The sequence below is a fragment of the Bufo bufo genome, chromosome 4, assembly GCF_905171765.1.
Source record: "Bufo bufo chromosome 4, aBufBuf1.1, whole genome shotgun sequence".
In the NCBI taxonomy this organism is placed as follows: Eukaryota; Metazoa; Chordata; class Amphibia; order Anura; family Bufonidae; genus Bufo; species Bufo bufo.
This window is the reverse complement of record NC_053392.1, coordinates 19,511,676-19,519,984: the sequence shown is the minus strand read 5'-3', so window position 1 is coordinate 19,519,984 and position 8,309 is coordinate 19,511,676.

Below are 8,309 nucleotides of genomic sequence, written 5' to 3'. Positions count from 1 at the left end.
GCCTGTATATGGGTGTAGAACACTGTGCCTCTATAGGGGTGTAGAACACTGTACCTGTATAGCGGTGTAGAACACTGTGCCTGTATATGGGTGTAGAACACTGAGCCTGTATAGTGGTGTAGAACACTGTGCCTGTATATAGGTGTAGAACACTGTGCCTCTATATGGGTGTAGAACACTGTGCTTGTATAGTGGTGTAGAACACTGTGCCTGTATAGGGGTGTAGAACACTGTGCCTGTATATCGGTGTAAAACACTGTGCCTGTATAGTGGTGTAGAACACTGTGCCTGTATAGGGGTGTAGAACACTGTGCCTCTATAGGGGTGTAGAACACTGTGCCTGTATAGGGGTGTAGAACACTGTGCCTGTATAGGGGTGTAGAACACTGTGCCTGTATAGCGGTGTAGAACACTGAGCCTGTATAGTGGTGTAGAACACTGTGCCTGTATAGTGGTGTAGAACACTGTGCCCGTATAGGAGTGTAGAACACTGTGCCTGTATATCGGTGTAGAACACTGTGCCTGTATATCGGTGTAGAACACTGTGCCTCTATAGGGGTGTAGAACACTGTGCCTGTATATGGGTGTAGAACACTGTGCCTGTATAGGGGTGTAGAACACTGTGCCTGTATAGGGGTGTAGAACACTGTGCCTGTATAGGGGTGTAGAACACTGTGCCTGTATAGTGGTGTAGAACACTGTGCCTGTATAGTGGTGTAGAACACTGTGCCTGTATAGGGGTGTAGAACACTGTGCCTGTATATGGGTGTAGAACACTGTGCCTGTATAGTGGTGTAGAACACTGTGCCTGTATATGGGTGTAGAACATTGTGCCTCTATATGGGTGTAGAACATTGTGCCTGTATATGGGTGTAGAACACTGTGCCTGTATAGTGGTGTAGAACACTGTGCCTGTATAGGGGTGTAGAACACTGTGCCTGTATATCGGTGTAGAACACTGTGCCTGTATAGTGGTGTAGAACACTGTGCCTGTATATGGGTGTAGAACATTGTGCCTCTATATGGGTGTAGAACATTGTGCCTGTATATGGGTGTAGAACACTGTGCCTGTATAGTGGTGTAGAACACTGTGCCTGTATAGGGGTGTAGAACACTGTGCCTGTATATCGGTGTAGAACACTGTGCCTGTATAGTGGTGTAGAACACTGTGCCTGTATAGTGGTGTAGAACACTGTGCCTGTATAGAGGTGTAGAACACTGTGCCTCTATAGGGGTGTAGAACACTGTGCCTGTATAGGGGTGTAGAACACTGTGCCTGTATAGGGGTGTAGAACACAGTGCCTCTATAGCGGTGTAGAACACTGAGCCTGTATAGTGGTGTAGAACACTGTGCCTGTATAGTGGTGTAGAACACTGTGCCTGTATAGTGGTGTAGAACACTGTGCCTCTATAGGGGTGTAGAACACTGTGCCTGTATATCGGTGTAGAACACTGTGCCTGTATAGCGGTGTAGGTTACTGTGCCTGTATAGTGGTGTAGAACACTGTGCCTGTATATGGGTGTAGAACACTGAGCCTGTATAGGGGTGTAGAACACTGTGCCTGTATAGTGGTGTAGAACACTGTGCCTGTATAGGGTGTAGAACATTGTGCCTGTATATGGGTGTAGAACACTGTGCCTCTATATAGGTGTAGAACACTGTGCCTTTATAGGGGTGTAGATCACTGTGCCTGTATATGGGTGTAGAACACTGTGCCTCAATATGGGTGTAGAACACTGTGCATGTATATGGGTGTAGAACAATGTGCCTCTATAGGGGTGTAGAACACTGTGCCTGTAAATGGGTGTAGAACACTGTGCCTCTATAGGGGTGTAGAACACTGTGCCTGTATATGGGTGTAGAACACTGTGCCTGTATAGGGGTGTAGAACACTGTGCCTCTATATGGGTGTAGAACACTGTGCCTTTATAGGGGTGTAGAACACTGTGCCTGTATAGTGGTGTAGAACACTGTGCCTGTATAGTGGTGTAGAACACTGTGCCTGTATAGTGGTGTAGAACACTGTGCCTGTATAGTGGTGTAGAACACTGTGCCTGTATAGGGGTGTAGAACACTGTGCCTATATATGGGTGTAGAACACTGTGCCTGTATAGGGGTGTAGAACACTGTGCCTGTATATGGGTGTAGAACACTGTGCCTCTATAGGGGTGTAGAACACTGTACCTGTATAGCGGTGTAGAACACTGTGCCTGTATATGGGTGTAGAACACTGAGCCTGTATAGTGGTGTAGAACACTGTGCCTGTATATAGATGTAGAACACTGTGCCTCTATATGGGTGTAGAACACTGTGCTTGTATAGTGGTGTAGAACACTGTGCCTGTATAGGGGTGTAGAACACTGTGCCTGTATATCGGTGTAAAACACTGTGCCTGTATAGTGGTGTAGAACACTGTGCCTGTATAGGGGTGTAGAACACTGTGCCTCTATAGGGGTGTAGAACACTGTGCCTGTATAGGGGTGTAGAACACTGTGCCTGTATAGGGGTGTAGAACACTGTGCCTGTATAGCGGTGTAGAACACTGAGCCTGTATAGTGGTGTAGAACACTGTGCCTGTATAGTGGTGTAGAACACTGTGCCCGTATAGGAGTGTAGAACACTGTGCCTGTATATCGGTGTAGAACACTGTGCCTGTATATCGGTGTAGAACACTGTGCCTCTATAGGGGTGTAGAACACTGTGCCTGTATATGGGTGTAGAACACTGTGCCTGTATAGCGGTGTAGAACACTGTGCCTGTATATGGGTGTAGAACACTGTGCCTCTATAGGGGTGTAAAACACTGTGCCTGTATAGGGATGTAGAACACTGTGCCTGTATAAGGGTGTAGAACACTGTGCCTGTATAGCGGTGTAGAACACTGAGCATGTATAGTGGTGTAGAACACTGTGCCTGTATAGTGGTGTAGAACACTGTGCCTGTATAGGGGTGTAGAACACTGTGCCTGTATATTGGTGTAGAACACTGTGCCTGTATAGTGGTGTAGAACACTGTGCCTGTATATGGGTGTAGAACACTGTGCCTCTATAAGGGTGTAGAACACTGTGCCTGTATAGGGGTGTAGAACACTGTGCCTGTATAGTGGTGTAGAACACTGTGCCTGTATAGGGTGTAGAACACTGTGCTTGTATATGGGTGTAGAACACTGTGCCTGTATATGGGTGTAGAACACTGTGCCTGTATAACAGTGTAGAACACTGTACCTGTATAGTGATGTAGAACACTGTGCCTGTATAGTGGTGTAGAACACTGTGCCTGTATATGGGTGTAGAACACTGTGCCTCTATATGGGTGTAGAACACTGTGCCTTTATAGGGGTGTAGATCACTGTGCCTGTATATGGGTGTAGAACACTGTGCCTCTATATGGGTGTAGAACACTGTGCCTGTATATGGGTGTAGAACACTGTGCCTCTATAGGGGTGTAGAACACTGTGCCTGTAAATGGGTGTAGAACACTGTGCCTCTATAGGGGTGTAGAACACTGTGCCTGTATATGGGTGTAGAACACTGTGCCTCTATAGGGGTGTAGAACACTGTGCCTGTAAATGGGTGTAGAACACTGTGCCTGTATAGGGGTGTAGAACACTGTGCCTGTATAGGGGTGTAGAACACTGTGCCTCTATAGGGGTGTAGAACACTGTGCCTGTATATGGGTGTAGAACACTGTGCCTGTATAGGGGTGTAGAACACTGTGCCTGTATAGGGGTGTAGAACACTGTGCCTGTATAGGGGTGTAGAACACTGTGCCTGTATAGGGGTGTAGAACACTGTGCCTGTATAGGGGGGTAGAACACTGTGCCTGTATAGTGGTGTAGAACACTGTGCCTGTATAGGGTGTAGAACACTGTGCCTGTATAGGGGTGTAGAACACTGTGCCTGTATAGGTGTGTAGAACACTGTGCTGTATAGGGGTGTAGAACACTGTGCCTGTATAGGGTGTAGAACACTGTGCCTGTATATTAGACGTGCTGTATAGAGAACACTGTGCCTGTATAGGGGTGTAGAACACTGTGCCTGTATATGGGTGTAGAACACTGTGCCTGTATAGGGGTGTAGAACACTGTGCCTGTATAGGGGTGTAGAACACTGTGCCTTTATAGGGGTGTAGAACACTGTGCCTGTATAGAAGTGTAGAACACTGTGCCTGTATAGAGGTGTAGAACACTGTGCCTCTATCGGGGTGTAGAACACTGTGCCTGTATAGGGGTGTAGAACACTGTGCCTGTATAGGAGTGTAGAACACTGTGCCCTATAGGGGTGTAGAACACTGTGCCTGTATAGGGGTTTAGAACACTGTGCCTGTATAGGGGTGTAGAACACTGTGCCTTTATAGGGTTGTAGAACACTGTGCCTCTATAGGGGTGTAGAACACTGTTCCTGTATAGGGGTGTAGTACCCTGTGACTCTATAGTGGTGTAGAACACTGTGCCTGTATAGGGGTGTAGAACACTGTGCCTGTATATCGGTGTAGAACACTGTGCCTCTATAGGGGTGTAGAAAACTGTGCCTCTATATGGGTGTAGAACACTGTGCCTTTATAGGTGTGTAGAACACTGTGCCTGTATAGAGGTGTAGAACACTGTGCTTGTATAGGGGTGTAGAACACTGTGCCTGTATAGGGGTGTAGAACACTGTGCCTGTATAGGGGTGTAGAACACTGTGCCTGTATAGAGGTGTAGAACACTGTGCCTCTATAGCGGTGTAGAACACTGTGGCTGTATAGGGGTGTAGAACACTGTGCCTGTATAGAGGTGTAGAACACTGAGCCTGTATAGTGGTGTAGAACACTGTGCCTGTATAGTGGTGTAGAACACTGTGCCTGTATAGGGGTGTAGAACACTGTGCCTCTATATGGGTGTAGAACACTGTGCCTGTATATGGGTGTAGAACACTGTGCCTGTATAGGGGTGAAGAACACTGTGCCTGTATATGGGTGTAGAACACTGTGCCTGTATAGGGGTGTAGAACACTGTGCCTCTATATGGGTGTAGAACACTGTGCCTGTATATGGGTGTAGAACACTGTGCCTGTATAGGGGTGAAGAACACTGTGCCTGTATATGGGTGTAGAACACTGTGCCTCTATAGGGGTGTAGAACACTGTGCCTGTATAGCGGTGTAGAACACTGTGCCTGTATAGGGGTGTAGAACACTGTGCCTGTATAGCGGTGTAGAACACTGTGCCTGTATAGGGGTGTAGAACACTGTGCCTGTATAGCGGTGTAGAACACTGTGCCTCTATAGGGGTGTAGAACACTGTGCCTGTATATGGGTGTAGAACACTGTGCCTGTATAGGGGTGTAGAACACTGTGCCTGTATAGGGGTGTAGAATACTGTGCCTGTATATGGGTGTAGAACACTGTGCCTGTATAGGGGTGTAGATTACTGTGCCTGTATAGGGGTGTAGAACACTGTGCCTTTATAGGGGTGTAGAATACTGTGCCTGTATAGAAGTGTAGAACACTGTGCCTGTATAAAGGGGAGAACACTGTGCCTCTATCGGGGTGTAGAACACTGTGCCTGTATAGGGGTGTAGAACACTGTGCCTGTATAGGAGTGTAGAACACTGTGCCCTATAGGGGTGTAGAACACTGTGCCTGTATAGGGGTTTAGAACACTGTGCCTGTATAGGGGTGTAGAACACTGTGCCTTTATAGGGTTGTAGAACACTGTGCCTCTATAGGGGTGTAGAACACTGTTCCTGTATAGGGGTGTAGTACCCTGTGACTCTATAGTGGTGTAGAACACTGTGCCTGTATAGGGGTGTAGAACACTGTGCCTGTATATCGGTGTAGAACACTGTGCCTCTATAGGGGTATAGAAAACTGTGCCTCTATATGGGTGTAGAACACTGTGCCTTTATAGGTGTGTAGAACACTGTGCCTGTATAGAGGTGTAGAACACTGTGCTTGTATAGGGGTGTAGAACACTGTGCCTCTATAGGGGTGTAGAACACTGTGCCTGTATAGGGGTGTAGAACACTGTGCCTGTATAGAGGTGTAGAACACTGTGCCTCTATAGCGGTGTAGAACACTGTGGCTGTATAGGGGTGTAGAACACTGTGCCTTTATAGGGGTGTAGAACACTGTGCCTGTTTAGGGGTGTAGAACACTGTGCCTGTATATCGGTGTAGAACACTGTCCCTCTATAGGGGTGTAGAAAACTGTGCCTCTATAGGGGTGTAGAACACTATTCCTCTATATGGGTGTAGAACACTGTGCCTGTATATGGGTGTAGAACACTGTGCCTTTATAGCGTTGTAGAACACTGTGCCTCTATAGGGGTGTAGAAAACTGTGCCTCTATATGGGTGTAGAACACTGTGCCTGTATAGGGGTGTAGAACACTGTGCCTGTATATGGGTGTAGAACACTGTGCCTCTATAGGGGTGTAGAACACTGTGCCTTTATAGGGGTGTAGAACACTGTGCCTGTATAGGGGTGTAGAACACTGTGCCTTTATAGCGGTGTAGAACACTGTGCCTGTATAGGGGTGAAGAACACTGTACCTGTATATGGGTGTAGAACACTGTGCCTCTATAGGGGTGTAGAACACTGTGCCTGTATAGGGGTGTAGAACACTGTGCCTGTAAATGGGTGTAGAACACTGTGCCTTTATAGGGGTGTAGAAATCTGAGCCTCTATAGGGGTGTAGAACACTGTGCCTCTATAGGGGTGTAGAACACTGTGCCTCTATCGGGCTGTAGAACACTGTGCCTGTAAATGGGTGTAGAACACTGTGCCTGTATATGGGTGTAGAACACTGTGCCTTTATAGGGGCGTAGATCACTGTGCCTGTATATGGGTGTAGTACACTGTGCCTCTATATGGGTGTAGAACACTGTGCCTGTATATGGGTGTAGAACACTGTGCCTCTATAGGGGTGTAGAACACTGTGCCTGTAAATGGGTGTAGAACACTGTGCCTCTATAGGGGTGTAGAACACTGTGCCTGTATATGGGTGTAGAACACTGTGTCTCTATATGGGTGTAGAACACTGTGCCTGTATAGGGGGGTAGAACACTGTGCCTGTAAATGGGTGTAGAACACTGTGCCTTTATAGGGGTGTAGAACACTGTGCCTGTATAGGGGTGTAGAACACTGTGCCTGTATAGAGGTGTAGAACACTGAGCCTGTATAGTGGTGTAGAACACTGTGCCTGTATAGTGGTGTAGAACACTGTGCCTGTATAGGGGTGTAGAACACTGTGCCTCTATATGGGTGTAGAACACTGTGCCTTTATACGGGTGTAGAACACTGTGCCTGTATATGGGTGTAGAAAACTGTGCCTCTATATGGGTGTAGAACACTGTGCCTGTATAGGGGTGTAGAACACTGTGCCTGTATATGGGTGTAGAACACTGTGCCTGTATAGGGGTGTAGAACACTGTGCCTGTATAGCGGTGTAGAACACTGTGCCTGTATAGGGGTGTAGAACACTGTGCCTGTATAGCGGTGTAGAACACTGTGCCTGTATATGGGTGTAGAACACTGTGCCTCTATAGGGGTGTAGAACACTGTGCCTGTATAGGGGTGTAGAACACTGTGCCTGTATAGGAGTGTAGAATACTGAGCCTGTATAGTGGTGTAGAACAGTGTGCCTGTATAGCAGTGTAGAACACTGTGCCTGTATAGGGGTGTAGAACACTGAGCCTGTATATCGGTGTAGAACACTGTGCCTGTATAGGGGTGTAGAACACTGTGCCTGTATATGGGTGTAGAACACTGTGTCTCTATATGGGTGTAGAACACTGTGCCTGTATAGGGGGGTAGAACACTGTGCCTGTAAATGGGTGTAGAACACTGTGCCTTTATAGGGGTGTAGAACACTGTGCCTGTATAGGGGTGTAGAACACTGTGCCTGTATAGAGGTGTAGAACACTGAGCCTGTATAGTGGTGTAGAACACTGTGCCTGTATAGTGGTGTAGAACACTGTGCCTGTATAGGGGTGTAGAACACTGTGCCTCTATATGGGTGTAGAACACTGTGCCTGTATATGGGTGTAGAACACTGTGCCTGTATAGGGGTGAAGAACACTGTGCCTGTATATGGGTGTAGAACACTGTGCCTCTATAGGGGTGTAGAACACTGTGCCTGTATAGCGGTGTAGAACACTGAGCCTGTATAGTGGTGTAGAACACTGTGCCTGTATATGGGTTTAGAACACTGTGCCTCTATATAGGTGTAGAACACTGTGCCTGTATATGGGTGTAGAACACTGTGCCTCTATAGGGGTGTAGAACACTGTGCCTGTAAATGGGTGTAGAACACTGTGCCTCTATATCGG